This window comes from Pantherophis guttatus, chromosome 4 (assembly GCF_059756535.1).
Source record: "Pantherophis guttatus breed Tessera chromosome 4, ASM5975653v1, whole genome shotgun sequence".
Taxonomy (NCBI): domain Eukaryota; kingdom Metazoa; phylum Chordata; class Lepidosauria; order Squamata; family Colubridae; genus Pantherophis; species Pantherophis guttatus.
In genome coordinates this window covers 86,333,276-86,356,420 of record NC_142066.1, presented here as the reverse complement: position 1 = coordinate 86,356,420, position 23,145 = coordinate 86,333,276, and positions in this window count along the sequence as shown.

Below are 23,145 nucleotides of genomic sequence, written 5' to 3'. Positions count from 1 at the left end.
GGCTGCAGAGCACATAGTCAATCTGATTTCTGTGTTGACTGTCTGGTGATGTCCATGTGTAGGGTCATCTCTTGGGTTGTTGGAAAAGAGTGTTTGCTATTATCTTGACAGAATTCTATCAGCCTGTGCCTTGCTTTATTTTGTACTCCAAGGCCAAATTTGCCTGTTATTCCGATTATCTTTTGGCTTCCTACTTTAGCATTCCAATCCCCCATAATGATAAGGATATCATTTTTTGGTGTTAATTCTATAAGGTGCTGTAGGGCTTCATAGAACTGATCAATTTCATCCTCTTCAGCACCAGTGGTTGGGGCATAGACTTGGATTACTGTGATATTGAAAGGTTTGTCTTGGATTCAAACTGAGATCATTCTGTCATTTGGATTGAATCCCAGTATTGCTTTTCCTACTCTTTTATTGATTATGAAGGCTACTCCATTTCTTCTGAGGGATTCTTGCCCACAGTAGTATACCTGATGGTCATCTGAATTAAATTCACCCATTCCTGTCCATTTTAGTACACTGATTCCTAAGATATCAATGTTCAGTCTTGTCATCTCTTGTTTGACATGTCCAGCTTGCATTCTTACATAGGAACTTGGAATCTTACATTCCAGGTTCCTATGGAGAAAAAATCTTTACAGCATCAGACTTTCCTTTCACCACCAGATGCATCCACAGCTGAGCATCCTTTTGGCTTTGGCCCAGTTGCTTCACTCTTTCTGGCGCTACTAGTACTAGCCCTCTGTTCTTCCCAAATAGCATATTGGACACCTTCCGACCTGAGGGGCTCATCTTCTGGCGTCATATCTTTTTTCCTTCTGGTACTGTCCATGGAGGTTTCATGGCAAAGATATTGGAGTGGGTTGCCATTTCCTCCTGCAGTGGATCACATTTTGTCAGAACTCTCTGCTATGAACAGTCCATCTTGGGTGTCCCTGTACGGCATAGCTCATAGCTTCATTGAGCTATGCAAGCCCCTTCACCACAACAAGGCAGTAATCCATGAAGGAGCCCTAATGAATACCAGCCTATTTTTGAGCAATGGTCTGAATATATGTGTTTTAGAAGAAACTATTATAGTTTTATTAGGCAATTCTATCATTGTTATAAATAAGTAATTGTACTGGGGAGAAGGGATAATCCTTATTTAATTAAATTCATCTATACTCCCAGGTTGGCAGCAAGCAGACATATGTGAGACTAATACTCTCAGCCTGCCTTGTATGCATGTGCAATTAAAAATCCACTCTACAGTAGCACTGGCAGTTTAGTCTTGCTTTTGGCATTTGCAAATTCTTTTATTTTGTGGCTTTTTTCCCCACCATACACATATGCTGGAGCAGATGTTACTTATTTGTTGTTTATTCAAATCTGTAAGCTCTGGCAGCAACCACTATTGTTCTGTAATGAAGCTTTGCTCAGTGTCCTCTATTAGAAGGACCCAGGAAATGTCTGACTCCCAGCAGGAGGCTGTAGATACTTTATTGGCAAATTATATTTGATAAATCATTCATTTGAAGATCCTGGCTGGTAGCAATGCAGCAAAGGGAATGAAGATGAGAGAATGTAATGAAGATTGGGGCAATCTTCACTTACACCCACGTTGAATGTGCTCTGGGGTCAAGACTTGAGAATCAAGATGGTTTACATCTTCCTGTATTCAATGTTTCCTGTATTCAGTGAGTCTTTATACAAAAGGCATGAATGTAAGCAAAATTGTCCTGCTATTATCAGAGTCATATCATTTCTTTAGCAAAAAAATCCCCCTCTAATTGCAGTAGGAATGGAAACATTTGTTTCTCCAGCTCTCTGCTTAGAATTCTCTTTTCTTCCAGTTGTGCCTGAGTCTTTTTCCGAGATGGCATTGACAAAAGGAGAAATGGCTGATTCCTGAAGTGGCTCTGCCAGTACAACAGCATTCACTGACTACAGAGTCCCTTTTGCAGCCCAAGATGCTATCAATCAGAGAAGTAACCATCTCCATCTGGCAAAGGGTAGCATGGAAACCCACTTTCACACCATTTGTTATTCATCTTGTCCCAACAAATGGTGCCAGTGACCAACCTCACTTGAGTCTTTCTAGCAGCTGGGTACATTCTACTTCCCCAGCTTGATGAGTTGACATATTAGCTCCACTGACTTACAGAGTGGCAATTCTTTTAATTATCACACCTTCACTTCTCTTCTTCCTCCTTTTTCTCCTCCAACCTGCCATGTTTTCACATACAGTTTGGCACCATGGGAACATCTGCAGTAGGCAATCAGAATTTTTTTAAATTGACTGTGTTCCAAAAGTGTGAATCCTGTTTATTTTCATCTGGTAATGTACATATGGGAACAATTGCTAGATGGCAAAAAAAAAAAAAAGAAAAAAGTGTGTGTCACAATGCTTTCCCCTGTTTCTAATGACATCAGGACAGTCTGTTAGATTTCACAGATGGCTGTTCTTTGCCAAGTGCTAATGATTGAACAAAATGTATTTTGTACTTATCATGTTTCTTCAAAACATCTCTCTCAGTTTTTATGTGAAATTGAAGAGTTCTTATGTTTATTGATATATTAAAACATAACTGAATACTCTTAAAGTGATGGATTTTAATGAAGTTCAAGCCATGTTCCTGTATCTGTATGGAAACCAGTACTGAGTTAAAAAAAACAAAACACAGGTGGTATGTGCAGATGTATATGATATATGTCAAGGTTCCAACTGATGGACCCAACGAAGCAAGCACTGTTGAGACATTCCACTATCTGAGTGCAACACTTTATTGAGTATGTCATATCGGCACAGATTGAAAGCAAAAACAACTCTACCTAATTCCCACTATTTTCACATAATTAAAGAATAAAAACTCCCTCCCCCTATTACTGCAGGTCACATTGTCCAATTAACTGGCTAGATATTGTTATGGAAACTGTCCAAGTCTTTGTTGAACATCTGGTTAGGTAACCTTGGTTACCACAGGATGATTTGTTGCTGCCACCTGGAACTGGCATTCCAAAGGTGGTTCTCCCTCCTCTCTATTGTTGTGGCAAACTGAAAAGCAGCAGTGGCTGCAACAGCAAAATCATGCTTTGAAGTTGACAATCGTACCCCCCCTACAACATGGAAGGTACCTGGAAAATAGTAAACACACTGTTAATTACATCAGAGCTCTCCATCCCCTGCCTTAGGAAGAAGTCCCTGGCTTCTTCCGCTGAGGGTATTTTTCATGGAATCTCCTCACTAACCGGACTGTCTTCACACTCTAAGCTTTAACCGATCACATCTCTGACATAGGGTAACCACTCCACTGTACTAAATACTGGAGTTTTCCTTTATATAATCTGGAATCCAATATCCATTTAACTTCATAATGCTTTTCACCCCCCACCATGATAGGACCCAGAGCTTCTCTCTCCACTAGCCTCAGCCTAAATCCCATCACTGGTTTAAGCAGACTACAATGGAACACTTGGTGCACTTTTCCCAATATCCTGGATAGTTTAAGTGCTACTGTGACTGGGTTTATAATTTTAATAATAGGGAAAGACCCTATGTACTTTGGACCCAGTTTCCTACAAGGTATCATCAACCTTAAATACTTTGAAGATAGATACAATTTGTCCCCTATATGGAATGGCCCCTGGGTTGTTCGTCTCTTATCTGCCTGGACTTTTGGACTCTCAATGGCCTTAGCTAGTGCCCTTCTCACATTTTCCCCAGCATTCTGAAGGAAACTCACCCATTCAGTCAAACTTACTGATGAGGAGGGCTCCCTAGAGTACTGTGGTATGGGCACAAATTCCATCCCATCTCCACCTTAAAAGTACTAGTTTAAAAGGGATAGTAAAATGCTGTTTACAGCATTGTTATAAGCCACTTCAGCAAAAGACAGGATTTCTGCTCAATTAGATTGCTGATAATTGACATAGCAACTCAGATATTGTTCCACCATTGTGTTACCATGTTTATGCTCAGATGAAGGGCTGAGTTGAGCCCCTGAGATGACTCCATCAGTTTTATGAACTCCATCCAAAATTTGGCAGTGAATTGGACTCCCTGGTCTGAAATGATCTGCTTCAGCACCTTGTGTAGCCAGTAGATGTGCTGAAAAAACATTTTAGCAAGTCTCTGGACTGCTGGAATGCTCAAGCAAGCTATCAATTACTGCCAAATTATAGAGTCCCCCCATTCTCTGGGAGTTCAACAATAAAATCCATGGTGATTTCTTCCAAAGATTTGGTTGGCTCTGCCACCTGTTGCAACAGTCCTGGGCTCTTCCCTGGTCTTTTTTTTCATAGCCGCACACACTGCACAACTTTTTACATACCTCTCTATGTCCTTTTCCATTCCTGGCCACCAGAACTGTTGTTTAGCCAAATGTAAGGTCTTTAAAAATCCAAAGTACAGTGAACTGGCAATTTATGTTATACCAAGTAAAACGTATGGATTATGGAGATAAATTTATAAATATGTTCAAGGCAATATATACAAATCAGAAAACCAAAATGGGTGTGATTGAAAAAAAAATTCAATACAAAAAGGTACAAGGCAAGGCTGTCCATTATCTCCATTGTTATTTATCTTAATACTGAAAGTACTAATAAATCAAATCAAAGGAATGGAAATTAAAAGAGAAAAGTATAAACTACAAGCATTTGCAGATGATTTAATTTTCATCTTAGAGGAACCATTAGAATCAGGCCCAAGACTCATAGAGAAATTACAGAAATATGGAGAGGTTGCTGGATTAAAAATAAAGAAGGAAAAAACCAAAATGATAGTTAAAAATCTTACAAACAAACAGAGGGATGAATTAATAAAGAAAATGGATATCCAGATAGTGAAATAAGTGAAATACTTAGGAATCTATCTAACACCAAGATGTACAACAATTGAAGAGGACAATTATACAAAATTAATGCATCAAATTAAGCTGGATATGGAGAAATGGAAAAGCTTGCAACTTTCTATGATGTGTAGAATAGCCACAATAAAGATGAACATACTGCCAAAGATACTTTTTTTTTATTCCAAACAATACCAATAAAACTAGAGTAAAAATATTTTGATGAGTTGAATAAAATAATATTAAAGTTCATTTGGCAAGGAAAAAAACCGAGAATAAAACTGAAATCAAAAGGGAAAGGAGGTTTTAGTCTGCCAGACTGGGAATTGTATTACCAAGCAGCTGCACTCACATGGGTGAAAGAGTGGATAACTTTGAGGCATAGAAGACTATTATTATTGGAGGGTCATGAACTTCAACTAGGATGGCATGCATTTCTCTGGTATAGGAGAAACATGGCACATCGATATTTCCAAAGACATTATGTAAGAAATGCATTGTTATCAGTGTGGGACAAAATTAAACAACAAAACTATAGGGAAATACCAGTCTGGCTGTCCACCTTAGAAGCATTGATACACCCAAATCTTATAAATATGGAAAAAAACATTTTTTATAAAAAAATATTAAATGAGAATAGTGAATTGAAAGCCAGATTAGAACTAAAAAACCAAGGGGTGGAATTAGAGTGGTGGTCATACTTGCAGATACAATCATATTATGTGAAAGATGTGAAAACATGGGGGTTTTATAGAGAACTAACAACATTGGACAGATATTAGTGGGGACTGATGACAAATTGATAAGTATATTATACAATTATCTATTAAATTATAAAATGGAAGAAGAACAAGTTAAAAAGACAATGATAGCCTGGGCCAAAAATGTTGGATATAATTGGATACATGACAAAAGCTTTGGGATAGAAACCAGAAACTGACAGTGGACACATCATATAAGGAAAATCTCTATAAAATGTTCTATAGGTGGCATCTGCCCCCAGCAAGATTGGCTAAAATGTTTAACAATATGTCCCCAAACTGTTGGAAATGTAAATAACCTGGCACATATTACCACATGTGGTGGACTTGCATAAAGGCAAGGAAATTTTGGACACAAATCTATATGTGGTTAGAAAAAATGATCAGACAACATATATATTTTAAGCCAGAATTGTTTTTATTAGGCATTATATCAGATGGCTATGACAAAGGGACAATATATCTAATGTTATATATCTTGACCGCAGCAAGAATTATATATGCAGTGGAAGAATGAAAACACCCCTTCAGAGGATGAGACAATAAGGAAGATACTAGACTGTACAGAAATGGACAGACTAATGCTAAAAATAAAAGATAAAGGAGATACAGAATATTATTAAACATGGAATAGTTTCTATCAATGGTTAGAAACCCAAGGTAGAAGTTGGAATGTGAAAGAATCAGATTAGATGACATGGAAAGAGATATTATTTTTAATATCAATATAGAAATGTACCGTATTTTTCGGTGTATAAGATGCACCTTTTTACCCCCAAAAGGGGGTGAAAATCTGGGTGCGTCTTATATGCTGAATGTAGCCCCACCCACCTGCCGCCCCCCCCCTTCAGCCATTTTCGGCCAGTTCCAGGGGGCAGGGATCTGGGTCAGGGCACAGCCTGAGGAACAACCCTCCCTCTTCGGGATGGTCGGGGGGGGAAATCTGCCCTGCAGCTTCGGGGAACAAGGCGGGTGCCATGATTTGTGGCTGGTCACCCCTCTGGCCACGCTGACTTCACTCCCCAGCAATGTGAGGAACCGCCGCCACCACTGCCGTTGCCTAAGCCCTCTCTGCACCCAGGAGCCAAGCCAAGCTGAATGGAAGCCCCTAAAGGGAAACGTTCCTCCTTTCCAACTATCGCTGCCCAGATTCCCCAATGCAATTCTCAAGAGTCGCGCTTCAGGTGGTGGCCAGTTCCCCTGCAATGTGCAGCGGGGAACTGGGAAGTGCTTTGGATTCAGGGAGGAGATTGTAGCCCTGCCACCTGAAAGTGTTTTTCTGCACATTGCAGAGCCGCGCCCCCCATCCTCCTTCTCAGCAGACTCAATTTCTCTTTCCTCCTAGCCAGATCCGCCGCCTGAAACACGGTGCACTTTTTTTTGTCTCTGCACACCTCATGTTTGGAATCGGGAAGGGGATCGCCGGTCTGCTGCCCGAACCCGTGATCCCCTTCCCGATTCCAAACATGGGGTGTGCAGAGATAAAAAAAAAAGGGAGCATCCCAGTGTCCTGGAGCCCAGACAAGTCAAGGAAGGTAGGAACAGGGCCGGGCACCTGGCTCCGCTGCCTGGGGTGGTGGTTTACTGGCAGCTCCAGCAGGCAGGCTGATGGCTCGGTGTGGTCCTGCGGGTCTCCTCCCCAAGCTAGGATCAAGTGGGGGCATGTGTTCATGCTGGGGACTGACAGCCCCAATGACAGCCAAAGGCAGTCCAAGACACAGCAGGGACAATGGGGCTGGCAGGGTCATCACTTTGGCAAATGGTTCCATCCTCTGCATTGTTCTGCTCTGCACACTTCCAAACTGAGGAATCTCTACTTCAGCTGTTCCACCAAGGGGCTGTGGCGGGCTGTCAAATATCTTCACTCACCTGATTCCTTCCATTCTGCCATCCTCTTCACTCTCTACCTTGATACCTGAGCATACGACAGTTGGGGGGAAATCAATGGGAACTCAGCTTCAGCCTCTTTTGGTGCCCTTCTCTGCCAGGCTTCTTTCTCCACCTAGTAGAGGTCTCTGGTTGCCATGGCTTCATCCCACACCATTTGTTGCTCGAGTTTCTCTGTTCAGGATTTTGGGTGGGCTGTCACTGCTTGGGCTCTGAAATCAGTCTGGGCCGCCCCCCGGATTTCCTTCATTGCTCCTGTTCCAGGCTTTGTCACTGGCTCCCCTTTGTGCTCCATCTCAATGATCTTCCCTGAGTCTCTATGGCTCTTCTGGACTGGCTGCTGGGGCTCAGGAACCCAAAATTTGGATTTGTTAGTTGGATTTAAAGACAGTTGGTTTAATGTCAAGGTTCTGACTGATGAACCCAACCAAGCAAGCACTGTTGAGACGTTCCAATATCTGAATGCAACACTTTATTGAGTACATCATATCGGCACAGATCGAAAGCAAAAATAACTCTACCTAATTCCCACTGTTTTCATATAATTAAAGAATAGAATCCCTCCCCTTATTAGTGCAGGTCACATTGTCCAATTAGATGGCCAGATATTGTTATGGAAACTGTCCAAGTTTTTGTTGAACATCTCTTAGGTGGTTCCCAGGGGATGATTTCTTACCACCGCCTAGAACTGGCATTCCAAAGGTGGCTCTCCCTCACTCCTATTGTTGTGGCAAGCTGAAATGTGGCAATGGCTGTGACAACAAAATCACATTTTAAAGTTGACAATATAATTTATACTCAACATTTCCTCTAGGACTTCCATGTGTTGCATCCGGAAGTTGGTCCTAAACAAATAGATTTAGCAGAAAAATAAAGGATGGCTAAAATCAATCAGTAAAATTACCAGCACTATATTAGCTCATGGTTCTGTTACCACAAAATTACTACTTATTTCAGGGAGGTCAGCTGACGTTGCAGCGAGACGGACAGGAAGTTTCTGCGCTCCAGAAACTCCTGCTGATATCTCTAGTCCCGGGCGGTTCTTTTTGGACCCCACAGCCTAGTTTTGGCTGTGGTAGTGAAGAGTGTGTCCTGGTGATCTCAGGGGTAGTGCAAACCCCCTGCTTGATCCTGGGAAAGCTCTTTTTCTGGCTCCGGAGTTTCAGCCTTTAATGGCTGCCAAGGCTGGGACAGCTTGAAAGCGAGAGGAAGGACAGCGCATCCAATCGGTGAGGCTTCTCTTTTTAGTTTTATACTGAGGACACCCTGAGTCAAATAGTTTTGAAGAGTGTTTGTAAGAAGAGATAAGCGGCGAACTTTAAGAACAAAAAAAAGGTTTTTTTTCCCCTTTACCTTACTTGGCTACTTTGTAACAAGGCTTAATTGCTTCACTTTTACTATTGACTGTGACTGACTTGACTTAAAGGAGAAACTTTTTAAAGGTTTGATAATTTGTATTTTACTCTTTCTTCTTTTTTAAATTGGCTGATATGGACTGGAATTTTTTGGATTGATTGGGAAAACAATGAAATTTTGGTTATTTTTTTTAAACTTCTCCCTTCACTTTTTTTTTTTTTTCATTTGGATTTACAATGAGAGAATTGTAAGGCTGACTGGGAAGAAAGGAGAGTGTACAGTGCCACCTACTGGGGAAAGTTTTATTTTTATTTTTCTTGTTGATTTAAAATGGCAGTTTAGAAATACACTGTAACAAAAACAAAGAGGTTTCCTGCTAGGCTGATAAGACCTGGGAAGAGTTGAAGAAGTGGCATATCTGTATTATTTAAACAGGTGTCTCAGCTGGATTTATGAACTAGAAACCTCGAAATAACAAAGAAGAATGTTGTTCTCTTGAAGCTGCACTTGTTACTATTCAAACTTTCTGTTTAATATTGTGGACAGATTACACTGTCACTCTCTGTACACTTCTTGGATCTTATTTTTTAAAAAAAGCCTACACTCTCTCTTTTTACTTTTTGTTTTTGCTGAGAAAAATTGGACATAAGTAGTATTGGACTAAGGACATAAAGAGATGGGAAAGATTATACATGAGTTTTACAGAAAACTTTATAAAAGAGAGACAATAGAGGAGGAGGAAGTGTCCAAGTACTTAGAAGATGCAAAGTTACCTCAGATTAGTAAAGATATTGAAGAGATGTTGGAAAGAAACATAACGATGATGGAGTTAATAGAAGCAATTAAGAAACAAAAAAAATGGCAAAGCACCAGGGCCCGATGGCCTACCAGTTGAATATTATAAGACACTACAAGAACCTTTAACCATCCCATTACTGGAGGTGATGAATAAAGTGATGATAAAGAAGGAAATACCCAAATCATGGACAGAGGCATATATTACTTTGATTCATAAATAAGATACAGACTCACAACAAATCAAAAACTATAGACTTATATCCTTGTTAAACTCGGACTACAAAATTTTTGCTTCAATATTGGCGGAGAGACTTAACAGATACTTAAATAATTTCATACATTCAGATCAAAATGGATTTCTTCCAAAAAGACAAATTAGGGACAACATAAGAATAATCTTGGACACTTTAGAGTATTATGAAGCACACCCTGAAAAGCAGATGGCTTTGGTTTTTCTAGATGCCCAAAAAGCCCTTGACAATGTTAACTGGCAGTTTATGACCCTTCAAATGGAAAGAATGGGCTTTGGGAGAAAATTTGTACAGGCCATTGAAACTATCTACTCTAAACAGACGGCAAAAGTAATGATAAATGGAGAATTGACGGATGCGATTGAAATAGAAAAAGGCATGAGACAAGGATGTCTTTTATCCCCATTGTTGTTTATATTGACATTAGAAGTTTTAAATAGGCATGTCAGGGGAGAAAAAGAGATAAAGGGCATGAAGATTCGAAAGGAAGGAAGGAAGGAAGAATACAAGCTCCAAGCTTTTGCAGATGATTTGGTTTTTATTATTGAAGAACCATTAACAACAATAAGTAAATTATTAGAAATTATTGGAGATTTTGGAAAAGTAACTGGTTTGAAAATTAACAAGGATAAAATGAAAGTAATGACTAAAAATATGTTGAAAAAACAGAAAGAAGAATTGATGGAGATTTCGAAGATGCAGATTACAAACCAAGTGAAATACTTGGGGATACATTTAACACCAAGATGTAGTGCTTTGAAAGAAAACAATTACTACAAGCTTAAACAACAGATAGGGCAAGATTTGTTGAAATGGGGCAACTTGCAATTGTCTTTGATTGGTAGGATTTCAACCATTAAGATGAATGTCTTGCCTAGAATCCTATATTTATTTTAGACAATTCCAATCAAGTTGGATAAAGATTTTTTTATAGACTTAGATAAAATGATAATGAGATATATATGGCAAAGGAAAAAGGTGAGAATAAAGTTAAAGCTATTACAAGATGCTAACTCAAGGGGGGGGGCTTCAGTCTGCCCAATTTTGAATGGTACTATCAAGCTGCTAGTTTAACGAGGACGAAAGAATGGATGACTTTGAGGAATACTAAACTATTAAATTTGGAGGGACATGATTTGTTGATGGGTTGGCATGCTTTCTTATGGTACAAAGGAACAAAAATACAAGGGTATTTTAGAAGACATCAAATATGTGAAGCTCTATGGTTGAATTGGGAGAAGGTTAAAAAACTTTACTATTTGAAAATACCTGTTTGGGTATCTACAATAGAGGCTTTTTCTTATCCCGTAATATTCAGAAAGGAACAAACGATTAGGTATAGTGAATTACTAGATGAAAAGGGTGAACTCAAATTAAAACAGGAACTAGAGGAACAGGGATTTAAAATGGACTGGTTTTCATATATGCAAATATTTTCTAGGTATTGAGAAGATTGTAAGCAAGAAGGGTTCTATAAAGCTTTGACTTTGGATAAGATTTTAATGGGTGCTGATGATCATATTATTAAAAAGCTGTATGGGTTCTTGCTAGAGCTAAAATTGGAAGAAGAACAACTTAAAGAATCGATGATAGCTTGGGGGAAAAACTTTGGTTATGGGATTGATTTAGAAAAATGGCAAAAATTATGGTCTCATAACTATAAAATGACAATGTCTACAACATATAAGGAAAATTTGTATAAGATGTTTTACAGATGGCATTTATCCCCATTGAGAATTGCCAGAATGGGGACTTCCGGCGGTGATGTCAGCGTGTAAGGAATGAGGGGAACGAGGCTCCGTCCCCGAAGTTCCAAATTTCTTGATTGGAAGCCGTTTTTGGCACTATCGACCACGGAGAGGTCGATAGAAAAAGGAGGATTCTCTAGGACCTCGGTGCGACAGCAATCACCCCGAAGGTTCAGAGGAAACCCTCCTAATTCCAGCCGGGAAAAAACCAGCCATTTTGGCTGGCCGGAGCGCTGTCAACCGATAAGTGTGGAAGCGAAGATTCAAGAGAAACATCGGTAAGGACTAAGTAGATCGAAATATAAAGGTATAATCATAAGGACCTAAATACATTGGCGAGAATAGGACTCCAAAAAGCGGCGGCAAGATCGTCAGGCAAGCGGCGAGAGACAGTGATCGGAGCGAAGCTCAATACACACAGTGACAACGCAGATTTGACAGGCGAAAGGAACGAGTGACAGACAAAGAGGATTATAAGTAAGCGGTGGATTATAACTTTAAAATAATACAATTTGACTTAACAGAGGAAAAAAAGGACTATTTAAGAGAAAGATTGTAGAAAGTGAACTTAAAGAACTGAGACTATCGTTGTGAGCGGAAGGAAACTAACTGAACAGTAGCAAATGGCGGACTGAGGATTTGGAGAAGAAAACTTTTACTTTGTGTCCAGCAACAACAATAAATTCAACTACAGACACGAGACTCATAGTGAGACTTTAGATACATTTAGATACATTGACGCTGTTGGCAAAGGAGATACAACTTGCTACACAGGAATATTGGAACAATTGATTTACTTACGGATTTAATAGAGGTCATTGAAATAGAACTGTGACAGCTGGGTGAAAAGAAGGCGAACTGAAGAACGAAGGAAGAAGGAAAGGAGAAGGAAGCAACCCCAATTGGTCTGAGAGTGATATAGTTGAGAACTTTAAATATTAAATTACTAAATTTCATCTACTTTATAAAATCCAGTTTAAAACTTACTTAACTTTGCTTAAAGAACATTAATATCAAATTTGAAGTTATTATAATATACATTAAGGAATTGATTTAATATTATTATTTTTCCTTTTATTGTTTTATTGTTTCCCACCCTATTGAAACAACTATATAGATTGCACAATAATATATTGATTAAGTGGAATTATACTGCGTATTGACTAGAAAGCTAGATATTAATATAGACATTGCATAGAGATTGTTATAGATATCATTAAGGAATAATAATTGTGATAATTAATATAGGTAGCATGTACTGGTAACTGTGATATAACTTAATAGAATATTTCAGATGATTTATAGAGAATTTTAAATCCCATTGATTTATTATATAAAGGTTATATAGAAATTGTTTAATTTTAAAGTGAATTTAAGTACTGTGATTACTTGGTATTTAAGCATTAATTGCATTATATTGTTTAGGGATAATAATAGAAGAATGAATTGTTAAAATACTGTGTTTTCCCCCTAACTCCTCCGAATTAATTAACCTGATCCTTATATAACGACATTTCATCCACCCCCAACCAATTAGTATATGAAAATTTGGGGGAAAATAACACAAAAGACAACGATGGCAACATCCTCATTAACAATAACTAAATCAGGGAAAAAATTAACAACAAACCCAATACCTACACAATCTTCACCTGCACAACAAAAAACCATAGACACGATGCTAACCACAGACAAAGAAAAAGCTGCCACTGCACACAACGTACAGAATATACAGTCTATATTAGCTATGATTCAGGAGGGGATGAACAAAACCCAAGAAACAATTGCGAATAATCATGAAGAAACAAAAAAGAACCATGAGGAATTGAAATCAGAAGTAGGACAGATAAATGATAATATTAAAAAAATGGACGATAAGATCGAGAGAATACAACAAAACATAGTTAAAAACGAAGAATGAATTCAAAACATGGAAGCTAAAATGGTCCTAACGGAGAAAAAGATGGACAATATCGAACAAAATCAAATGGAGTTAAATAGAGAACTCGAAGAGTCAATTACCCATTTAGAATTAGAAAAAGCATCATTCTTTTTACGATTTCAAAATATTGCAGAAACAAAAGGAGAAGATCTAAGAGACCTGATGACAGATATATTAGTAGAGGCTACCCAGAAGGAAAAAAGCGATATTAGTAGGGAAATTGACGAAATAAATAGAGTTCATACGAACTATGCACGTAGGAACAAACTACCTAAAGAAATACATGTTAGATTCGCACGTAAAACTGTAAAAGAAGAGATTTACACGTCCATGAGAGAGGGAAAACCCAGCTACAAAGGGAAAGAAATAATAACCCTAAAACAAGTTCCAAGAAGAATAAGAGTACAGAAAAAACTATAATTTCTTGACAACCCTACTGAACCAACACAAAATAATGTTCCGCTGGCTGGTGCCGGAGGGAATCCTAATATCTTGGGACAACAAAAAATATAAAATCGATACGATAGAGAAGGCACAAGAATTCTTTGACACTCACTTTATAATAAAAGAGGAACAGGAAACTAGACGTGATTCAGAAAATGCAAACCAGGAACACTCCATGGGGGAAACAAAAAAAGAAAAGGAAGAGAAGGAGTCTAGGGAAAGGGAGAAGATGGAGAGAGAAGGGGCTAGGGGGAAAACACAAATGGTAACAAGAAACACAAGTAGACTTAGACTAACAAAGAAAAACTAAAGGTAATGGGATGAGAGTTGAAATTAATTTCAATCAATATAAATGGCCTTAATCTACCAACCAAAAGAACACACACTTTCAGAAAACTTCAAAAATTAGACATAGATATTATCAACCTACAAGAAGTACATATCAAAAAACAACATCAACAGTTACTAGAAAATAGAAAACTTGGAACATTATTCACCTCACTATCAGATCAAAAAAAAAGAGGTATTGCAATATACATTAAAAGCCATATCCAGGCAAAACAAATTTACACAGATGAAGATGGCAGGATACTAATGATAGACATTAAGATGGAGACCCGAAATATGTTATTGATATCAATATATGCCCCGAACGGGAGCCAAAAAGAATACTTCAAAAAAATACATGATAAAATTAAAGAATTAGACTACGAACATATATGTATAATAGGGGACTAAAATGCAATCGTTGATATGGACTATGACTACCAAAGTAACAAAAAAAATAAATCTAGGAAAAAGACACTACCTGATACCTTTAAGGACATGATTCAAGAGTTACAATTGAAAGATGCCTGGAGAGAACTGAATAAAACTAAAAAACAGTATACTTATTACTCAAATCCCCATCAGTCCTGGTCCAGACTAGACATGGCCTGGATGACTGCAGAATTAAGAGAAAACATAAAAGAAATTGAAATCACACCGAATGTATGAGCGGACCACAGTCCTATAACAATAGTCTGGAAAGGCCAGCCAAAAAGAGGACGATGGATGATGGATAGAGAGATCATTAAAGATAAAGAATATATAGAGATGATAAAGAAAGAGATGGAGATATTCTTCCAAATAAACAATAGGGAACAAACATCATTGCAAGTCCTATGGGACACTACAAAAGCATACATAAGAGGATTAACAATCTCATTTAAGGCGAAGAAAAACAGAGAGAAACAGCAAAGAAGAAACAATTTATTGATTGAGCTCAGAAAACAGGAAGCAGAATTACAGAACAGACCCGACAAGAAAGAGATCAAGGGGAAAATAAATCTTATTAAACATGAAATAAACCTAATAACAACAACAGAAATAGCCAGGAAAATCAAAATGGCAAAACAAAACCAATTTGAATTTGCAAATAAAACAGGACGTTGGTTGGCCTATAAACTAAAGAAAGAAAAGGAAAAAAAATTAATACACCAACTACAAGATGAACAAGGGCAATTGCAGCACATGGATAAAGAAAAAAAGCGAATCGTAAGAAATTTTTATCAGGAACTATATGCACAGGAAGAAATCCAATTGGAAAAAGTAAAAGAGTATATAAATAAATCCAACATTCAAGAAATAAAGGAAACTCAAAGAGAACTCTTGAACAGACCAATATCGATGTCAGAATTAATTGAAGCAAAGAAGAAGCTGAACAACAATAAAACACCAGGTCCAGACGGCATCCCAGCAGAATTTTACAAAATCGAATACCAGCCAATAGATGATATTTTATTACAAGTCCTGAATGAAGCAATCTTAGAAGCCAAAATTCCTAAATCATGGATTGAAACAATCATTACACTGATACCCAAAGAAGACTCAGATCTCACCCAAACTAAAAACTACAGACCTATATCACTTCTAAACGCAGATTATAAATTATTTACATCAATCATGGCCCAGAGAATGAAGAGAATTATCGTGAATTATATCCATCCAGATCAAAATGGATTCATTCCAAATAGGCAAATTAACAAGAACACAAGAACAATAATCAATATACTGGAATATTATGAGCAAAAATCGAACGAAAAGATGGCCTTACTCTTCCTTGACGCACAGAAGGCGTTCGACAATCTTAATTGGGGATTCTTAATACTGCAATTAGAAAAAATGGGAACTGGCGACAAATTTTTAAATATGATCAAAACAATATACTCAGACCAAATTGCAAAAATATGGATAAACGGAGAGACAACAGACCAATTCAAAATATCCAAGGGAGTGAGACAAGGATGTCCTCTCTCTCCTATATTATATATATTAGCATTGGAACCACTGTTGAATGAAATTAGGAATGACAATGAAATAAAAGGATTAAGAACAAAAAACCAGGAGTATAAGTTACAAGCATTCGCGGACGACGTAGTATTAATTTTAGAACGACCAAAACAATCAGGACTGAATTTACTAAGGAAGATAGATCAATATGGCGAAGTGGCAGGATTGAAAATCAATAGACAAAAAACAAAACTACTAACCAAAAATTTGACAAAAACCCAGGAGAAAGAATTAGAAGAGACATTAGGAATACAAACAACAACAAAAATAAAATATTTAGGAATCTGGCTCACCAATAAGGTATCATCCCTCAAAGAAGACAATTATATTAAATTGGCCAAACAAATCCAGAAGGACTTAGAGGCATGGAGTAAATTGAAATTATCACTACTAGGCAAAATCGCTTCAATTAAAATGACAATTCTACCAAAAATACTATATCTATTTAGAACAATACCGATAAACCCAGGAAAATCATATTTCAAAGACCTTGATAAAATGACATTAAAGTATATATTGCAAGGAAAAAGAGCCAGGATTAAACTGAAACACCTGCAGGACACCAAAGAAAGGGGTGGCCTGGGACTACCAGATTGGCAAATTTATTACACTGCAACAGCTTTAACTTGGATTAAGGATTGGATGACACTCAAAGATAAACGAACACTAGCACTAGAAGGATTTGACTTGTCAAAAGGCTGGCACGCATTTTTATGAGAGGAAAAGCCCAGACAACATGAACACTTCAGGAGACATTATATCAGAGGAGCATTGGCAAAAATTTGGACTGAAATAAGGAGAAAACACTACGACAAAATCCCAAGATGGCTATCAACCATGGAGGCCCAAATCAACCCGAACACAATGGATACAGACAAGATGAAAACCTATGATGAACTGTTGAACACAGAGGGAGAAATGAAAACAAGAGAGGAACTGAGACAACAGGGCACGGATATTGATTGGTGGCCGTATTTACAGATAAAATCAAGATAGAAAAGTGATATGGAAAAATTTGGAATCCAAAAAGAAAGAAATGAATTAGATAAAATTATAATGCAATCAGACGACAAATTAATAACTAAAATATATAATTATCTACTAAAATACAAATTGGAAGAAGTGGTGAAGGAAAATATGATTATTTGGGCTAAAAACTTTGGATATAATATTAACCTAGAAAATTGGGAAAAAATATGGAAAGTAAATACTAAACTGACAATGTCCGTGCCCTACAAAGAAAATACATACAAAATGTTTTATAGGTGGCATCTCCCCCCTGCACGGTTGGCAAGGATGTTTCCCAATACTAATCAGAACTGTTGGAAGTGTAAAATACAGAAGGGGACCTACTACCACATGTGGTGGTCATGCCCAAAAGTCAAAAAATTTTGGAAAACAATTCAAAGTCAGCTGGAAGAAATTACCGCCCAAAAAGTACCCCTCAGACCGGAAACTTACCTATTAGGTATACTGACAAAGGACTATAAAAAAGAGACACAATATTTGATAATACACATCCTAACTGCAGCTAGAATCGTCTTCGCACAAATGTGGAAATTGGAAAACACGCCACCAGAAGAAAAAATAATACAAAAAACAATGGAATGTGCAGAAATGGATAAACTGACCAAAGAAATACAGGGAAAAGAAGATACAGACTTTTACTTAATTTGGCAAGAATGGTACAAATGGTTAGATAAAAAAGACACGAAATAAGAGAATACCACCCAATGATACAAAAATAAGGAAATAAAATGAAATATCGTTATATAAACATTGATACAAGATGAAAGACAATATATATAGATATATTGATATATAATTACCGAAGTAACTCTATTTTCAAAGTTCAAGTTTTATGACTTGATTTCATTGTATAGTTAGTTTATGTTTAGTTTGTTTAAACGTTTATGTCTGTATGTGTATGTTTGTTTACAATAAAAAATTAAAAAAAAAAAGAGAGAGAGAGAATTGCCAGAATGTTCCAGAACAAATCAGAGAAGTGCTGGAAATGTCATCAGACCCCAAAATCCTATTACCACATGTGGTGGACATGCCTAGAAGCAAGGAGATATTGGACTAAGATACACATGTGGTTGGAAAAAATGACCAAGAGACACATAGACTTTAAACCAGAGATATTTTTATTAGGGATTTTACCAGAAATATATAACAAAGAATTGCAGTATTTAATTGTGAACCTTCTAACAGCAGCTAGAATTGTATTTCCTAAAAATTGGAAAGAAGAAATGATACCTACGGATGAAGAAATTATTAGGAAAATGTTGGATTGTGCCGAAATGAGTAAATTGACATTTGAAATAAGAGAGCAGGAAGAAAAACAATATTATTTGATATGAGATTTATTTTACCATTGGGTAGATAATAAAAAATGGTGATATGTAAGTAAATGTTGAAATACTTTAAATGATGATACAACTGATATATTTTATATAAGAATAAGTTTTGGATATTGTAGAGAGGAGAGGGCACTAGGGATGTAAACCGACCGATGTACTGTCTGTACTTGATTGAATGAATGAAGTCTGTATGTTTTATTTTTCTCTTTTTGTTTTAAAATAAAAAATGATTTGACAAAAAAAATACTACTTATTTCAGATATGTAGGATAAGAGATGGAAATATATAATTTGAACCCTGTTATTGTGTCACTCAGAATGACTAATCTGTAACCTCTACCCCCTCTGACAGTGACATAGGATTCTGAAAATCTGAAATAGCTGAAGTGTTTTGAATAAACCTTGCATTACTCTCAGGCATGACCTTGATCTTCTGTAAGATATTTAAACATTTGCTTCCTTTAAGGGATAAACAAGTCCTATGGCTAGTCAGGTCAGCCTTGACTCCTCCTGGTGGAGAAATCCATGTGGTTCTCTTCACAATATTTTGAAGAGGTTTGCCAATTCCATAATGTATTCCTACTACTGAGGGAGAGTCATCAACTGATGGCTAAAAGTCATCAAGCTGGCTTTGTGCCTAGGGCAAAACTAGAATTCATATCATATAATCCCAGTTTATAGCCTCATGTCTTAACCACTACATCAGACTGGTTGTCAGTTAAGTTTTTGCTTAGATGAAATTGGGATAAAAGAGAAGTTATGTGTCAAAAACCCATTGCCTTCCTTAATAAGTCTTGCTAGATGAAAGACAAAATTCCTTCTAGTGCCAAACATTCATTTCTACATTCAGTGAGAAATATATAATATACAAAGCACAATTATATAAACCCTCTGGGAGTTTATGGTTCATATTTGACTATCATGATTAATAGTGATAGACAGGCTTGTTCTCTTCAATTCAGGTTTCATTTTCTTCTAGATGGTAATTCTAAATTCAGATCTAAGTGACTAAGATGTGTCTGCGAGAAGCACCAAATACACAGACATAAACACACTTTTGCAATAATTGGAATTTCTAAAACGACGCTACTAAATTTAGCAGCAAACTGCCAAACAATAACAATCTTCCAATAGCAATCTAAGTTATCTAACAATAGTTAGATTTCCACAATTTTCCACCAGTTTTCAGATTAAAGCTAAAGAAATTAGATATACTAAATAAAAAGAGAGAGACTGACATTTTATGTCATTTTTCATACATGTGATTGTGTCTCCATTCTTTCCTCATCAGCTGAAGTAATAATTTTGAAATATGAGGGCCTCAATGACCAAAAAGTAATCTAGCTAGTTAAACTTGACAGTTCTGCATTGTTTAAATAATAAGAAGCTACCTTCTGGAGTTTGGCAAAATCCATTATATAAATCAATATTAGAACAAACTTTGTTGCCTGATGAACTCTGTACCAAAAGCCAAATGTGTTTCCATAGTATTTTTAATACATATAATGTTCTATCTTATACTTAGGTTTGCCTGTTTTCCACTGATGAGATTAGATAATTTAGTTTGAGTCTTTTTTCCTTTCAGATGTTGAATTTCCAAAAAGTCAGTTCTTCCAGCAAAGAAAATAAAAGTCTACCAACCAGTCTTTCTCAAGCTAAATGTGCTGCTTGGGATAAGGGACTTTAAAGTTCAACACATCTGGAGGCTGGGGAAAGCTGGTCTGCAGTATCATCTCTGCTTTTAATGCACACAACTTTATGTCTCATTTTTATTAGAATTCAGAATGGATTTTGGCTGTGTTTTTACTATTTAATAGGGATTAGAGACTGGACTAAAGCCAGTTAATAAAATGAAGATAACATGAACATCTGGGAAGGAAGGACATTTTAGAATCTGGCAAAGATATATCATTCCTTAGGGAAGAAAAGAGGTCAAAGGTCCTTGTTAAGGTGAATTGGCATCTTGTGACGCTTTTATTAGTCTCATTTTATTCTAAGGTAGGCAATTATTTTTATGTGACTCAAAGATGGGCTTATTATTGTCATTTCTGCTAGAAATCATACCCTGTAGGAGTCAGTGATCAGCTGACTTTAAAAAAAAATCTAACAGTGATGATGTGTTATCTTGATTTCAATATGAATGCATAAAGGGAGGAGGCTTTATCATTAATAAAAATACTCTGAAGCAGAAGCTATAGGAAGAATGGTATTTAGAGAACTTTTATGTAAATAATTAGTTACACCAGGGCCAATAGTCTACCAAACCTCCTTGAAAAAATGTATATCAAATAATTCAATATATTGTGATATATTAAAAGATTTCAGGGATCATCTTCAAAGCTGCATGTATGTTTTATGAACTTGTATATGAAATTTTGTGCAAAGCATTGGTACTCCCAACTTGTCAAATTGCTGAAATATCATGTGATTTACAAAATATTCAAGAATATCAAGTGATCCACTCCTTTAAACAAGATTTGGTCAGAGCAGCCTTTCAGATTGGACCCTGATTTATGACAGAAATTCAAATATATAAATGTCTTCATTCTGGTATATAGATCAGGAAGCCACATGGGCAGAATATGAAAAAAAAAAAATCCAGATGACAACTAGAGTAAGATAAGGCTATATATTCTTCTCTTATTTATTCAAACTATATCCTGAATATATATTATGGGACTCTGGGATTGGAACACAATGAGCATGTTTTAAGATTGGATTAAGAAACTGTCAGGATTCCAAGTAATACATCCCATTCAATAGGAACTCTGAGGCAGGAAAGTTCCTCAAAGAACATTTTATTAGGACATATCAAATTGGCATATTCCTGGTGGAAAACCAGCTCTTAGTTGGTGCCGGTTTTCTCCCCAGTTAAAAGTAAAACTTCCTCACTTCCCCCCAGAGTCTCAGTCACATGGTCCAATCAGCATACAGTACAAGTGCAAAATGACCTCAGTCTCCTCCCTGCAGACACCTGCACAAACGTCCTTGATTCCCAGGGGAAAGAATTTTATTTAGGCTACAACACCCCAGATAATCTCTATATCCCCCTCCCTGGCCCCATCACTCCAAGCTTTGTCAGCCTTGAAGCAATGAGAAAAGAAACCTCTCTAGAAACTACAAAAAAGAAAATGGCCATAGTTCAGCCAACTTCAGGGTTGACAGAAACATCAATATTTTGTGCTATATTGATGATGCTATTCCATTAGCCAAAAATGCAAAGGATCTGTTAGATCTGCTTATACAATCAAGGAGCATAGTGGAAAGAATAGACTAAATTTAAATACAAAGAAGATCAAAATGTCAATAGGTACAACAACCAGCCTGAGAACTGATAATGAAAATATCAAAGAGGTAGATAGTTTCTGCCTTTTGTAATCAACCATTAAAAAAAACATGGAAAAGATATTCATAATCATATCGTAATCATAAGTTTATTTGTCAAGCATATATAAGATAACAGGTAAAAGTATAAACATAATTTGAATACATTAAAAGAGTAAGTAAAAAGGTAGGCACGCTGGTGCACTTATGCACGTCCCTTACAGACCTCTTAGGAATGGGGTGAGGTCAACAGGTGGTTCCGCCCCAGGCGCCTGATGGATCCTGATAGGTTCTGACTAGATGGTTCCGCCCCAGGTGCCTGATGGATCCTGATAGGTTCCAGATGGAGCTTGGGCCATTTCATGAGACTCTAGCTCATGATTCAGCTGAAGACCTGGTGGCTGCCTGGGATAGCGCGGCCTCCAGGGCTTTGGACCGGGTTGTGCCTTTGTGGCCTCTGACCCAGCACCGAACTCACTTAGTTCCTTGGTTCTCCGAGGAGCTGAGGGAGATGAAGCGCCAGAAAAGACACCTAGAGAGCGGTTGGAGGGCCAGCCGATCCGAATCTGACTTGACACTGGTAAGGTCTCATATTAAGACCTACCTAGTGGCGATAAAAGCAGCGAAATCTAGCTATTTTGCCACTCTTATCACGTCATCAGATAACTGCCCAGCCGCCCTGTTCAGGCTGACCCGCTCCCTTCTCCATTTGGGAGCGCGGGATGACCCCTTGCAGGGCCGAGCTGAGGATTTTGTACAGTATCTGTATGATAAAATAACTGAGATTCGGGAAGACTTGGCCACTGACTGGGTTAGTTCAGACGAGATGACTGAGGCAGGCCTTGAGAGTGTTATCTGGGAGGAGTTCGATCCTGTGGCTCCCGAGGACGTGGACAGGATCTTGGGATGGCTGAACACGACCACATGTTTATTGGACCCGTGTCCTTCCTGGTTGGTGCTGGCTTCCTGGGAGGTTACACGAGGCTGGCTCCAGGGGATTATTAACGCTTCTTTGAGTGAGGGTGTCCTGCCGGCTGCCTTGAAAGAGGTGGTTGTGAGGCCCCTCCTCAAGAAGCCATCCCTGGATCCGGCTGTTTTGGCTAACT